At 37.0% G+C, this 15,462-nt stretch overlaps 1 protein-coding gene across 1 annotated transcript in view; it reads left to right on the top strand.

Annotated features, from left to right (window-relative positions):
* Nucleotides 1–15,462, top strand: part of PLCB1 (phospholipase C beta 1) — a 618,667-nt gene that overhangs the window by 17,297 nt on the left and 585,908 nt on the right. The gene's annotated exons all lie outside the window — the stretch shown is intronic.

The following is a 15,462-nucleotide window of genomic DNA, read 5'->3' as shown; positions in this document are numbered from 1 at the left end:
TGATCATTTGTTCACATTAGAAAATCAAGAATAACATTCCTTTAGCCTATACCTTCAGTTTTTCAGGAATTTCTTCCCACATTAGTTCTCTGTCTACCATATTATGAATTTAAGATCTCATCTATTGTGAAACCAATTGAGATGATTACATATTGAATTATTAAAAAGTAGAATATCTGCAGATTATAAGATTTATTTGGGTTTAATGGGCAATGAGACCAGAATATTCATAGAAAGTGGTTATTATTTCAAGAGAGAATGCCACGGTTCTGTACTTGAACCTATGAGGATGCGGAATACAGGATATTTTGTCCCTCTAAGTTCTGATATTTGGAGAGATGAGATAGGCTTTATTGGGAGTGCTAACTACATATCAAAACCATCTGGCACCAAATTGTAAGGCACTGTTAGCCTTTCATATCCCCATATTAGATCCCTATATCCAAAGTTCCTGGAGTTTGTCAGTCTCACCTTTTACTTTCTGGGCAACCTGGATTTCACCTGTGAGTAGTGATATAGAACTAGTCCAATATGTCGAGGATAGGAGTGGAGACTAGGAGAGGCTTTTAGGGTGCTGGAAAGTAATATCTGGGCCCCAGGGGCAGTCTCAAGGGGGCCTGTTTACACCTCATGCAAAAGGTAAATTTTAGTCTCCTAGCCTAAGAGTTACTCTCTGAATATGGCTGCCCTGGAATTACCTCTGGCCGCAGATGTGGGGCTAAACCATAGACCCCAAGCTAATATCAAAAAATGTATTCAAGCAAGATATCGTACTTAATGTTTGTGCTTATTACTGGGTGTGTTAATCACTTTGACTTTGACATTCTGTTTGGTTTCCTGCTGTTATGTATAAAACAATGGCTTGAAAGGGTTTTTTTCCTCCTAAAGGCTATTTTTAGAACTGTTGAAGCTATATTCGTGAAAGATGTATTTATAATGCCTAGAGTATTTTAAAAGTTTGAATATTTGTATGAGAGACTAAACTGTCAATTTGATTTTTCAAGCCTCTATAAAAGCAACAGAAGGTATTTGGGGGTTTTTAAATAATTCATGGCAACTCAGTTAAGCTCCCCTCTAAGACCAATCATAAATATTTCTTTGTTTAAGAAAGAGAAAGGGTTTAGGACTAAAGTCTCTTTGATACCTCTCTATTCTGCGAACCCAGTATTTAGACTCGTGCTTATTTTAAATGTAGGAATATTTCTTTCAATTTTTTTATATTAACCATTTTCTCTTGATTGTAAAGCTGTTTATGACCAATTGATACAAATAATGCGGTAGCAATTTCTTTTCTCTTTATTACTTTTCTTTTCATGGATATTAATCTTACAGTTCTAGACAAGAGATGGTAAATTTTATTTTTCACTTTTTAAAGACCTAAGTCATTCATTAGTCATATATCAGAGCTTGGAGGTTTATTTTTTAGTCAATGATCATATATCAGTATCCAAAAGATGAGAGGATTTAAGAAAAAAATAAACTTTCCATGCTTCCAAGGTTGTCATTTTCTTCTGGCTTTAAGCCCAGTCCTGGGACCAGAGAGAGTGATGCATTCACTTCTAGGAGATGGACTCCTGTAAGTGATATATTAGAGTGGATGCTAAATGGATGCTAGGAGAAATAGATGGTACTTGCAAATGAGGGTGGCATGCCAAGCTTTTAGTTCATGTTTTTGTATAAGATTATTTGAAGGTTCCAGTGTGATCATGATATTACTACTTAGAGGCCCACTTTTTAAAAAATATTTTTTGCTGACAATTACTCTTACTGATGTGAATCTATCACCTGTATTATAAAGATGATATCTCAGAGGAAAAAATATGATACTTGTAAGGTTATCCCTTGATTTTACACAATGTGTTCTCCATTGGTTTGGAAGCTTGCATTGGTACTTATTGTAATATGCCTCTCTTCTCCCTACAGACTTCTTCTCAACATATTTCTCCTTTGTCCATGAAGTCTGTGCCCAAATGTTTTGATTAGTAAACACCAAATGCCTCATCTGCTCAGAGGCAAGCTGAGTGACTTTAAGAAGTTCTTGGCAAAGAATATTGTTATATCTTTCTTTTCATAGCACTGGAGGAAAATCTTAACATTTTACACATTATCTTACCCATGTCCTTTCTTCTTCCATGGCTATATACCATGGACCAGAGCCACCCATTTCAAGTCACTGATTTCACCCTCTATAGACAGTAACATGCTTCCTTCCCTAACCTTTCCTTTGATTTGTCACCATAGAAATGATAGATGGCAAAGAAGACAGACAGCTCAGATGATAGATTTAGGAATTAAAAACCAGAGCTAGCAAGTAATTTTTAGGTAGCAAAATGTACTTTGGTGAAACAGTGAAAAAATGTTTGGGATTGGTGGAAGCAGATAAATATGCATATCATTTTATGGGATAAATGTTCCTACTTTTTACCAGCTCTGTACTTATTTTCATCATTCTTTCCTCTTTGCTGTTGGCTCTGTAAATCTTATTGACTGTAATTAGCAAAAATGAGTTTCTGAACATGACTTTTAAATATGGTGTTTTTTCTTATGTCAGTGTGTATTATGTGAAGAGGATCAGTTTATTTGTAATCATGGGTGAGAAGGGGCTACTGCGCAGCCTGAGTATTTAAGAGGCTGCCTGCATGAGGGAGGCTATGACTTTTCTTTGGAGCTATGCCATATGGGGACCAGAAACCAACACAGGAAGTGTTAGCTATGAAAAGCATGTGAGTGACAAGAAAAATCTGCATCACAATTTTGGAAGGAAAGCTAAAGAAGAAAAAAGGGGTCAATGTTAAAGAGCTAATAGAAAGCTATCCTGTTAGAATCTGAAACGAAGTAGACCTTTGCCTTGCAACTCGATGCCGTTTCTGCGCCAAGGTTGGTGTAAAAATAAAACTAGTCACTACTAGTTCAGATCCAGGAAGTTCAACATAGTTCAGTAAACTCTTCCTTGTATCCCTAAAACAGGAGCTTGGGGAAGGGGAGAGGAGCACATAATTAAATTAAAAAGGAATAGGAAGAAAAATACACATTTTAATTGAAAGACTCCTACTCCTTTCTCTTTTGTTACACATTTTATTTACTTTCCATTATGCAATTAAAAATTGTTCTTTGTGTAAGAGAGTAAAGCAGTATACATGTCCTTAACCCCTTCTCACTGTTGACCCCAGTCTTAGTCCTCTCTTCAGAGTCAGCCGCTGGCAACAACTCCATGATATCTTTTGAGATCTCTTTTTAATGAAGTTGTGTATGTATTAACTATGGAAATAGTTCATTTTGTTTTGTTTATGTACATTTGTATCCTAAATAACATCACATTATTTTTACTGTTCCACAAACTTGCTTTTCACTTTACAGATGTCTTAGAGAACTATGGATATAAGTACCTGTGTATCTACCTCATTTTTTAAAATTGCTCTCTCATATCTTATGGAATGGATTACTACGTTTTATCTAGCAGTAGAAATTTCTCATTGATGGCCTGTTGGTGTTTGTCTTTTTCTAATTTTGGGCAACAGTTAACAGTTCTGTAACATAGAGTAATACACAGGCTTGTGTATCTCTCTCTGGGTATATGGGTCAGGGTTTCCCTGAGGTAAAGTCTCTGAAGTACAGGTGCTGATTGAAGGCTATATATATCCTAAATTTTATTTAATAGTTGTGTCATTTTATAATCCTGCCAATCTTGTGTGAGAAGATCTGTTTCCTCAAGTCCCACTGACGCTATTAAGAAACATTTTAATTTTTGCCAGTTTGATGCAGGCATGTTATTTCTTTATTTTAGTTTTCTATTGTCTGATTTGCTCGTACACTCTGTATATTTTCATGCATTTATAGACTATTTCTATTTTCTCTTACATGAATTACCTAGTTATAGCCCTTGCCTTGTGTTGAAAGTTCTGTGTATTCTAGATGTTACTCCTTAGCTGTAATAGATGTTGCAAATACTTTCTTCCTGTCTGTGGCTTGTCTTGGAATTTCTTAACTTTTAACTTATGCATGACAAAAGATGACTTGACGTTTTCAACTTTGATGTATCCACATTTCGACTTTTTTTTTTTTTTTGCTTTATTTAAGGCCTTTCTTATTCATCATCCTTATTGCCATCACTATTATTAAGTTATTATTAATATTACTTGGTCCATTTGGGCTGCTATAACAAATATCACAGACTGCATAGCTTATAAACAACAACAGATATATTTATGTCTAACAGTTCTGGAGACTGGATTTCCAAGATCAGGTGCCAGCAGTGTCAAATGGGGACCATCTTCCAAGTTGCAGACCCCTCCTTGCATCCTCACATGGTGGAAGGGGCTAGGAATCTCTCTGGAAACCCTTTTATAGAGGCACCAATCCCATTCATGAGGACTCTACCCTAGGACCTAATTGCCTCCCAGAGGCCCTACCTCCTAATACCATTCTTGGGCATTAGGTTTTTAACATATGAATTTGGCCTGGTGGTGGGGTGGGGCAAGGCTGGACTCAGAGGCAGACAGACCATTGCAATCACATAATGTTTTTTGAGGACTCGTGTGAGGTGGGGCTCTGAATTTGACTTCTCTAAATGGGTAGTCACGTGTGTTGGTGGCTCCCTATTCTTTCTTGTTGGAGTCAGCTATGATAGCACCCCCTCATATGGCTTTCTTCTAGCTTGGGGTGTGGAGGGCATAGGAGATAGAGCTGAGATGGCAGGTTGACCTCAGTTAATGCTCCCGTTTCGCTTCTAATGCTGACACCTCCGCCACCTGGTTTGATGGCCCATAGATTTGTTTCTGTGTTTTAATGCCTGTGGGCTTTCATGTCATTTCCTACTTCATTTTTATCCCATTTGTTTTCTGCCTTTCATACTTTCTAATTTAACAAGTGCAACTCTCTCTCTTTTTTTTTTAACCCAGGATCCTAGATTGTAGGCCTAAATTTATACCTGCATATTCAGTCATTTCTATGAACTCAGGACAGGAGGGATGGTCTCTACCATCTGTTCTATCTGCCATCTCATTCTGGCCTGTGATTTTACATGAGACACCATTTAGGATCCTTGTACAAAGTGATGATTAAGTTTCTATTAATAGCAACTATGGATTGTCTTTTCTTAGGTAACCTTCATTTTTTTTTTACAGAGTTCAAAGGCATAGTTTAAAAATGAAATATTTACATAAGCCACAATGACATTTTTCAGCATAAGAGTCTAGAGTTCAAAGATGTTTTGAAAAATACACCATACAAAGAAAATCTAGGAATATCTTATTTAAAAAATAGTCTGGCCTCCATAAAGAACCACTGGGCACCATCCATTTCATTAATCATTGTTTAGCAATAGAGCCTCCTCTTTTGGACATACTTCTCCGGCATATCCCAAAACATCAATATTGACCTTCTTCATGTATGGTAAATGGAGTAGGGCTCAGCAGCTGATTGAGTGCAATGATGGTGTTATAAATTACGAACATGGACTCTATTTTTATTTGATATCTTTTCCCAAAGCCTGAAACAATAACCGAAAAAAGCAAAATGCATGCAAGGTTGGCTTTTAGAGGACTGTGATCATTGCTTGGCCTGGAACGGTATACCAATCATTGTCAACTAAACAGCGACACTTATGGACTAAGTCTTTCCCCTTCCCTTAATTTTCTTCACTATTATTGAAGAAATTAATAGCTAGAGCAGACACAACATGACATCCATACTGAAGTCCTTTCTACTCGAGAGGCCACAAGTTGGAACCTGGTGGCCGGCACTTGCACTCATTCCTTTGCTTTTTCTGGCCCCTAGAGCTCACTTTGCCTCCCACGCTGATTGATGCCCAATAGTTCCTAGGAATTAGCACCCAACCCAACCCAAGGAATTTGATGGGGAAATACCACAGCTCCCTCGCCTCTTGGGTGGGATAACTCAAAGGTACATGCTTTATGTCTTTTCACAGCTCTCTCCAGTGGAATTAAACCCATTTACCCACAGTGGTAACTGGCTTGAAAACACATCCCTTATGGATTTCCTTCTCTTCCTGTCTTGATTTCCTACTTCTGATGTATCCTGAAACCACCTTTAAAATATACCAATTTTACTAGAATTTGTGTCTAGGAACTGCTTAACATGGATGCTTAATGTTTAAGAACTTAATATAGATGCCCCCCCTCCCCAATTGAGGGTATTAAAAGGTTTCCTTAGTAAGAGGCTCTGGAACCTACTAGGCGAACACTTTCTTTTCAGCCAGGACAGCCCTAATTTGGGAGGCAGGATGGTGGTTAAGAAAACCAGGTTTGAAGTCAGATGTGGGTTTGAGTTCTGGCTCTACCTCATATTAAATGAATTACTTCTGGAGGATCTCATCAACGATCTAAGCCTCTGTTTCATCATCTGTAAGATGAGGTATTATTTTGTAGAGTTGTTGCTAAATGTGATACATGAAGCATCTAGAACCATGCCTGTCAATTTGTAAACTCTCAGTCCTTTGTGGTAGCTTTTAAAAAATTAATTTTTATTTTATTATTTTTTTAAATTCCATTTTTATTGAAGTATAATTGACAAAACTGTAAGATATTTAAAGTGTACAACATGATGATTTTCTATATGTATACATTGTGAAAGGATTCTCCATCTAGGTAATTAAAACATCATCACCTCACGTATTTATCTTTTTTTTTTTTTCGGTGAGAACATTTAAATTCTACTTTCTTAGCAAATTTCAATTATACAATGCAGCGTTATAAACTATAGTCACCATATTATAGACTAGATTCTCAGGCCTTATGCATCTTACAATTGAAAGTTTGTGCCCTTTTACCAAAACTTTTCCTATCCCACCCCCCAAACCCCACTTCAAGTTTCTGGCAACCACTTTTCTATTTTTCTACTCTCTGTTTCTATAAGTAGTTTTTTTTTTTTTTAAATAAGATTCCATGATACCATGCAGTATTTGTCTTTCTCTGTCTGGCATGATGCCCTCAAGTTCCATTGTGGTGGCTTTTATTATTGGTATATAATAAACAATTAGTCTCTGACTAAACAATTAGTCCCTAACTAATTGTTAGGGACCACAAATGTGCTGTGCTGAAAGCTAACTGAACATCTGTTTACATGTATTTTAAAATCTATTTCATTTCTTTTTCAAAATAATAGCAACTCATTTTCTGTTTAGACTGTGGTCTTTTGATCTAAAGCATTGAAGCTTAGGTCTGTTTGGGCAAACAAGATGTTTATGTATTTCATAATGTTTTGGGAACAGAGCCATGTAAGGCAAAAGAAGAGATTTATTGTTTAGAAGACTTTTCCTATTGGATAACTTGCTATTAAATACTTTATCATAGGTGAAAATCTTTTGGACCCTCGGGAATTTGAAGCATCGTATGAAATAAATTTTAAGGTGATTTAACAGTTTTAGATAGGAGAAAATGATATTATTCACAAGAAGAATTGGACTCCACCATGGTTGTCTGTGTCTTTTTTGAAAACTAAGATAATCACTTTAGGATTATCACAGCTATATTGGAATCAAGCAGCTGCTTCTCTTTCATGTGTACCAGATCCTTAGAGATTAAACTTTTAGTGTTTTTTTTTTTTTAAGCATAGTTTAGATAGTCAGTAGCTTGTTGAATTGCTGAGGAACAAATCTCTCATCAAATCCACTTCCAGAGTAAGCTTCTTTTATTCTCAACACCACCTTCTTTTCACTGGCATAAGCCCTAAAGTTTTTGCCTCAATGAACTCCAACTCATGCAGGATAACCAAATATTCTGATTGTGTTGGCTATGTAGATGCAACATAACAAGAAATATTATTAGAATGGATTCTTTTACAAGTTCTTGGAGGTTGGGGTTCATGGTTTTTTAGTAGAATTCCTAATTGAAGTATAACTCCTTGAAATGTATTTTGAAATTAGGCAGGGTGTAATGAAATGGTATCGCTGCAGTTTCTTTGAAATCATTTTTAAGGTGCTAGTGCATTAGTATGATTTTCATGTCACCATCAGAGCACCTACCTCATCGTGTGAAGAACAACAGCAATACTAATTTGAACACATTGTAAGCAGAGTTTAGAAATGTATAATACTCTGGCTTTCATTCAAAATTTATTACTCCTAATGTAATTTAATTACAAAGTTATGCCTCAGTTTTTGAGTTGCTTGTATTTAGTTGTCTTGTGGGAGACATTACATTGAATGCTTTATGTGCTATGAAGCTATTACAGTGGAATATGTGTACCTTTTGATACTAAAATTAGTTTGAGACACTGTATTGGAGAAATCTGCACAGGAAATACATTTTGTATATTGTTCATAATTTTATTTCCTGTTATATGGAAAATCCATTTGCTTTGTTGTGAATAGAATTCCCAGATACTGGGTAGTGACACAATGTCATGCTTCTTTGTTTGAATTACAGATGTTGTAGATAGAGTGAACATTTTTGGTTGTTCTCTAGTTCACTTTCTTGCCAATCCAAGATTGTTTAACCCTACTGATGGAGTCTTTGTCAAAGTCTTTCTATATTTAATCAGCAAGACAAGCCTCTTTTCTCCAGCTATAAAATTGCCAGCTAGAAAAATAGTCACGAGGATGTAAAGTACAGCATAAGGAAAATAGTCAATATTACTGTAATAGCTATGTATGATGTCAGATTGGTACTAGACTTATTGGGGGGTCACTTTGTAAGTTATATAAGAATCTGATCACTATGTTATGTACCTGAAACTAATCTAACATTGTATGCCAACTGTAACTGAAATTTTTTAAAACTTAAAAACAAACACAAAAAATAAAGCTTTCATATACAAAAAAATTAGATGGACAGTGAATCATTTAAGCATTTATCACAATAAAAATAATCTAAAATAAAAAATATAATTATAATTTTCCAATTTTTATATTTTATCATTGTTATTTTGTTTAAATAATTTAAAAAGTAAAAAACACAAACTTCGAACAACTAGTTTATTAGGAAGTTGCTGTTCACATAACATAAATAAGTTCTTTTTAATGTGCTCTAATTCAATTTACACATACCTTCAAATTATTGTTATTATCATCATTGTTATCACCAATATTAGCAAACACACATATGGTGTTTTCTGCATGTCAGGCACTGTTCTAATACGTACGTATACACACATACACATACACATATACACACTCAGCCATTTCCACAAGCCTGTGAGGACAGAGCATGCACACAGATGTTAAGCAGTGACCCCTGGTCATCCAGGTGACTAATAGCAGAGGCAGGAGTGGAACCCAGGCAGTTTGGCTATGTGTCCCAGCTCTTAACTTTTTGCTTTTTAAAGAACCTGTTTAATATGTAAAGTTAAGTTTCCTTGTGAGATTTTTTTCCCCCTTATATTTGTTTGAAAAGAAACCTGAATAGGCATTTTACATTTGTAAGGAAGAGGCAACCAATATGAAGTGATTCTCAACTTGGGCTGCACATTAAAATCACCTGGGGAGCTTCAAAAAATGCTGCTGCGTGGGCCCTACCCCCAGAGAATCTGATTTAATTGCCTGTGGTATGGTCAGGACACTGGACCTTTTTATTTTTTCGAAAGCTCTTCATTTGATTCTAATATGCAGCCAAGGTGAACACTGATAGAAAGCAAACTGACATCACAAATTAATTCAGTAAACTTCCTAAGAGGATGTGCTCACTCTGCCTTTCCTGTTTGTGGCCTAATTTCTATCAGAAGTGATACTCAGCTTAAGCACCCAGAGGCCCTATAAGATTCTGAATTATTTGGCTGTGATTGACTAGTATTCCCTATACTGTACTTAGGAAGACAGGAAATTGCTAGCAATTTTAGAAAGATTCTTAATACCTAAGATCGAATCAAAATAGATATTTTTGTTATATTCAGTAATGAAAATTTATTTAATTTTCTATTCCCTGAATATTCCAGGTATTAGCTATTTGTTTTAACCTTAGTGAACACGTCTTCAGCATGTAAGCCTTATTTATTAACCTTTATGTTTTTGTTTTTCTAGATCCTCTATTAGACCAAGGTGCTGTTTGAATTCCGTATTTAATTAAATGTGCTGCACTCTTGATTGAGCAAATATGGTTTTAAAAATTATTTTATATAATTATTTCATTTTATATCTTTTTTATATCATTTTTATCTAAATTTGTGTTATAAATACAGGAGCAGATATCATCTCGTTAAATTATAACATCATATCATTTCTTATTAATTTGTGGTAATCCTTCCTTTATTGACACACAAACCTACCTGGGAAACCAGAGAGAGCCAGATCATATAAGGTGTGAAAGGAAGCTTGTGATTTAATCACCCCACCATAATATATTTGAGAATGGTAAAATTCATGTTTCTCCCTTTAAAATTTTTGGTTTCAATTCTGTCTTTTAAAGGGATCATGAATTGTGATGAGAGTGCTTTCGAATGAGTTTTCAGCATTGTGCAAACTCCCCTCCTAGGCACCACGGTCTGGAAATTGTAGTGCAGTATGGCGAACAGTGCACCCGTTTGAAGTGAGTGCCTCAATGAAAAGTTTTATGGGGCAGAACTAGTTGTTATGCTAAGAAACTAAGTACTGTGCTGGTATACATAATGGATTCTATTTTTAGATGAACATGTGTTTTATAGCATGGCTTTATTATGCAAGAGGGCAGCAGTTTCAGCACTGTAGTGTGAATATTGAAATATCAAAATACCAGCCTAGATGGGACTTTAGACTAAATTGTGAATTTTATATATATTTTAGCCCTAACGTTTTATTACTAGAGGAAAAACTTAAAAACAAAACAAACAAATACTAAAACAATTTCAGGCTTATGATGTTGGAAGGGTGAGTTCTTACACTAGCTGACCCCAGGCCAAGGACTCAAACTCTAGTAATTTATTTGGAAGGTGATCCCAGGAAGCATGACCAGGGCAGTGGGGAAGTGAGACAGGTGAGGAAAGGCAGCCAATAAATGGTGAATTATCAAATAGTTTACACTCTAGACAACTGAAGCTTCATCTCACTGGGGAATTATGGGAGACAGTGTGGAACACATCTAAGAGTTATCCCAGTTGAGGGATGAGAGAACTGTGGTGTTTATCCACCAGTTCCCACCTGTCAGTGTTTGAGGGCAACTCTTCCCAGGGCTGTTATGTCCTCTGTACGTCCCTTGATGGTCAAGGGGCCTCCACACCAGTGGGCTGAGACAGCCCTCAGACGTAGTTGCAGTTGGATGCTGTCAGTAGGCATGCATGGGAACACATGGGCACCAGCACCAGCAACTACTCTGAGGCTATAACTTTCAGGTCAGACTTTATAAATCTATACAACAGAGCGTACACTAGACGCTAAACCCGTTCACAGACAGATCTTGCTTAGCCAGCATAACGTATTAAAAATGTAAGTATGTTTGGCCAGCATTTAAAAATCCGGTGTGTGTGTGTATGTGTGTGAGATTATATACAAATCTGGACTTCTCAGAAAATCAGAAGGCATGGCAACACTGGTTGACATACCTTTATGGTCACATTTGGCCATGTGATATCGGCCACAATCCCCACCAGGCCAGCCTACTCCATTTACATTACCTCTTTGGCTCATTTAGACTTTTGAGTGTAAAATATTGGGCCTCTATGGTAACATCCATTTCTGAAAGCTTCAATAAGCTAATGATTATGAAGCTTCATGTGAAATGAAGTTAATTCTGTCACAGTGGGCCTACTGGGATATGGTGGCATAAAGACTGAATTTTACAGTGGAAAAATGGCTGAAGGTCAGCGTGTCCAGGCCTAGGCCATAAAAGCCGGAAGCAAAGCAATTGCTGCTCCAAGCCCATTTTTTCTCTGCGAAATATGCATCTGAAGTGTGCAAGCTCTGAAGTTGACCTCAGCTTTAAAAGGCTATTATTCCATAGTGACTTTCATGTGGCACTTTGCTAGGTAAGATTTATAAATATGACTCCTTGGCAAAGAGTGTCATGTTGAATTGGGCCATTAATCTATGGGAAATAAAAATGGTGGGCTCCCGGGACATCAGGCAGAATGACTTTTCTTTGTGGCATGAATGGGATTAACTTCATCCTCAGCTCATGGCAGTGGGCACTGACTAATTTAGCCAACCAGTGCGACTGACCCTTCCCTCACTACAGAGCCACACTGTTCAATACTGTAGCCTCTAGACACGTATTGCTTTTTACATTTAAATTTTAATTAATGAAAATAAAATTTAAAAAAATAAAAAATTCATTTCCTCAGCCACACTAACCACATTGCAAGTGCTCAATAGCCACCTGTGACAGATATAGTTAAAGGACATTTCCATCACTGCAAGAAGTTTTGTTGGATGTCACTGCATAGAGATGAGATCAGGAATGGTCTATTTAGAGGCAATGCAAAGCGAGGGAAAGTTTCCTTGAATTTATGGGCAAAGAACCTCTCTCTCTTTGGTTGAATCATGAGCTGCAAGGATGTTATATGGACTTGGGTTTGTTATTTTTTTCCCCATGAAGTAAGATGTTGAGATAGTTCAGATACCATTTTGGAAGCCTAAAAGGTAAGCTAACCCTGCAGAAGACAAACTAGTGCAAACAAAATTCTTGGTGACAGCATTTTAAGATGCCAGAACAGGCCACTTCAATTCCATCAGGCTAATCAATCCCCTTTGTTATCTGAGCTGGTTGAAGATGGGTGTTGTCCCTTTGCAATCAAGATTGCTAACTGATACATTGGACATTTATTTTTATAGGTAGGCATGGACTCAGATATCTAGGATCTGGCTGCATCTGGCTCATAAACATGAAAGAGAAACAAAAGAAGGGGTAGAATTTGTGCAATCTTTATATATGCAGTGGCTACAATTCCCTATGCAAGACATTATTGTTAGTTGCTTTATGTATGTTTCTAAGTTGAACTTTAGCTATCAAGTATAGTTTTAAGGGCTTCTAGCCATTGTTAGGGAAGAATATGTCTTGAAAAACATGGGGAAAAGTGAAAATTTGTGCAGAAAATAGAAGTTTGTGGCAACTTTGTATATTAGCCTAATGGTCATACCAGGAGGATTTCTAGGGAAGGAAAGTTGAACAGATTGATCAAATATTGTGTTGTAGGCATCATGCAGAGGTCCCTTATGTAAACTACTTTATCAATTAATCAATCGATTGGTTTTCCCCATTTTGCATTGGGGAAGCTGAGGCTATAGCTAAGTTTATTTTTCTGGAAGGCTGTCTGTAATCTTGCCAGTCTAGGATGGAACCCCTTCTTCTGTGCCCCTAGAAAACCTTATGCCATCCTTCACCTTAGCACTTCTAATCTTGTGTTGATTTTGTCTGACTCATTTTACTGCCCAATGGATGATGAAGTCTTTGAATTCAAGAACTTTATCTGACGCTTGGCATTTCTGTTACACTGCTAGTGTAAAGTAATTGCTCAATCAGTGCTGGTCAAATGAACCGAGACTTAGTAAAACTGTCACTTGTCTAAGGTTACAGGATACGAAGTGGTGGAAAGTGAGGTCTTTCAGGATCCAAATCCACTGAATTTTCCTACTATTTTTCATTAACACCTCCTTATTTAAATCTCCAGCTGCCTCATATCTGGCCACAGCAGCTCCCAGTTTTATATCAGCATTCCATATCCCTGAGATACCTGAAACCAAGTATTTCTAAGATTAGCATCATTCTTTTCCTCCCTTCACCTCTGACCTGGTCGCACTGCCTTGTTTATGGCACCATTCTTCAGAGTTGCACTGTCCAGAAGTCATCCCTCACACCTCCTCCGTCTTCCCTTCAAGCTTTTGTGCTCCAGACACACTAGCCACACCAGCCTTCTTCCATTTCCTCAGATGTGGCATTATTCCTTTTTGCTTGAAGTCTTCACAGTACTTTCCCTCTGCTTGGAATGTACGTTCTTTCCCTGTATGTTACCTCCTTCTCCACTTTGCTAGACTTCTCAGAGGTGGAATCAGCTATTTTGTGCACAGTCGTGTAATGTGCTGCTCCCCTTTAGAGTGTTGACCCAGTGAGGGAAGAGTCCAGTACTGTCGTGGTGAATGTTTAACCAGCACTCCTGGAAGGAAAAACGGTTTATAGGGTTTGCTGATTTCTGTGCTATAAATACTCCTACTATGTCTGATTTCAAACTTTGGGCACGTCTGTCCTCTTCACTGCTATATCTTTACAACTTGGGGCAATATATCTTTACGGCTTGGAGCAGTGCTTGGCACATCAAAGATGACTATTAATTTGAGGGATAAATGCAGTGTTTTTGATTCCATCATAGAAATATAGTGATAAAAATGCTAATGTTTCAGACAAAAATGACATAAAAATCCTTTATTTTAGATTTGGATTAGAGCTTAAAAGTTATCACATCCAGTTCTTTCATTTTTCTCTCTTAGAATTGAGGGTCAGGGAATGGGATCTGCCACAATTGCATAGCTAACTGGTAAAAGAGCCCAAGATATGAAAATCATTTCTTAGTTACCAACCAACATTCCTTCCACTGTACCACATTGCCATTTTCTAAAAAAAAAAGGGAAAATGTTTAATACTAGTGATTTAATTCAGATTGTATTATTATATGGTGGTATAGTTGAACATATTATAAAAAAATCTACTTTTCAAGAGAAAAACTAATGTTTGATAATCCCTTATTAAATTTTATGTTGTCAGTTGAGTGGGATATTCACTTTATAATTTCCCCTTAATTATCAGTTGTAGTTATTTATAGAATAAATATATTAGTTAGCAGCTTTTGCGGTGTAGCAAATCAGCCTAAAACTTAGTGCCTTAAAACAACAGGTATTTATTTTGTTTACTCCCGTGTGGGTTGAAAGTTTGGTGTGGGCTCAGATGGATCATTTTTTTGGTTCAGCTGGGTTCCTCTGGCATCTGCAGTTAGCTGTGGAATGGATGTGTGGCTCTGCTGATCATGGCTGGCCTCTCATGTCTGAGGTTGCAGCTGGCATGGCTGAGCTGACTTGGATCTGGCCCATGGGGTCCCTCATCGTTCAGCAGACAAAGTCTAGTTTGTTCTTGTGGTGGATAGGCAGAGTTCTGGGAGAGAATGCAAGTCGCAAGTCCCTAGAATCAAAATTGCCACGTTGGCACTTTTGCTACATTTTATATACCAAATTAAATCACTCATAGGGTAGAGAAATAGATTCTAACTCTTGATAACAAAGTCTGCAAAGTCACATTACAAAGAGGCTTGATACCCATAGAGAACGATTTATGACTGTTTTTGCCATTAAATACAGAAAAAGAATTGTTTCCTTAAATTGTAGAAGATCCTCTCTGTAATAGTAAAGTGTATCAGTGGGCAGAACTGATCAATGGCTTCCTCACCTTCCTGAATTATCAAGGCGGTGCTAAATACCCTAGCCAGGCAATTGTGCTAATTGCATATACCCAGCATTAGAGCCCTATGCTGCTGTGAGGTGTAGGGGTCTCTCTCCATACTCTAGACTTTGTGGAGTCCTTGATTGATGTTCGAAGAGGATGGGATGGCGAAGTA

This window comes from Pteropus alecto, unplaced genomic scaffold (assembly GCF_000325575.1).
Source record: "Pteropus alecto unplaced genomic scaffold, ASM32557v1 scaffold45, whole genome shotgun sequence".
NCBI lineage: Eukaryota > Metazoa > Chordata > Mammalia > Chiroptera > Pteropodidae > Pteropus > Pteropus alecto.
Note: the sequence above shows the minus strand (reverse complement) of the source record. Positions and strands in the feature narration are given on the sequence as shown.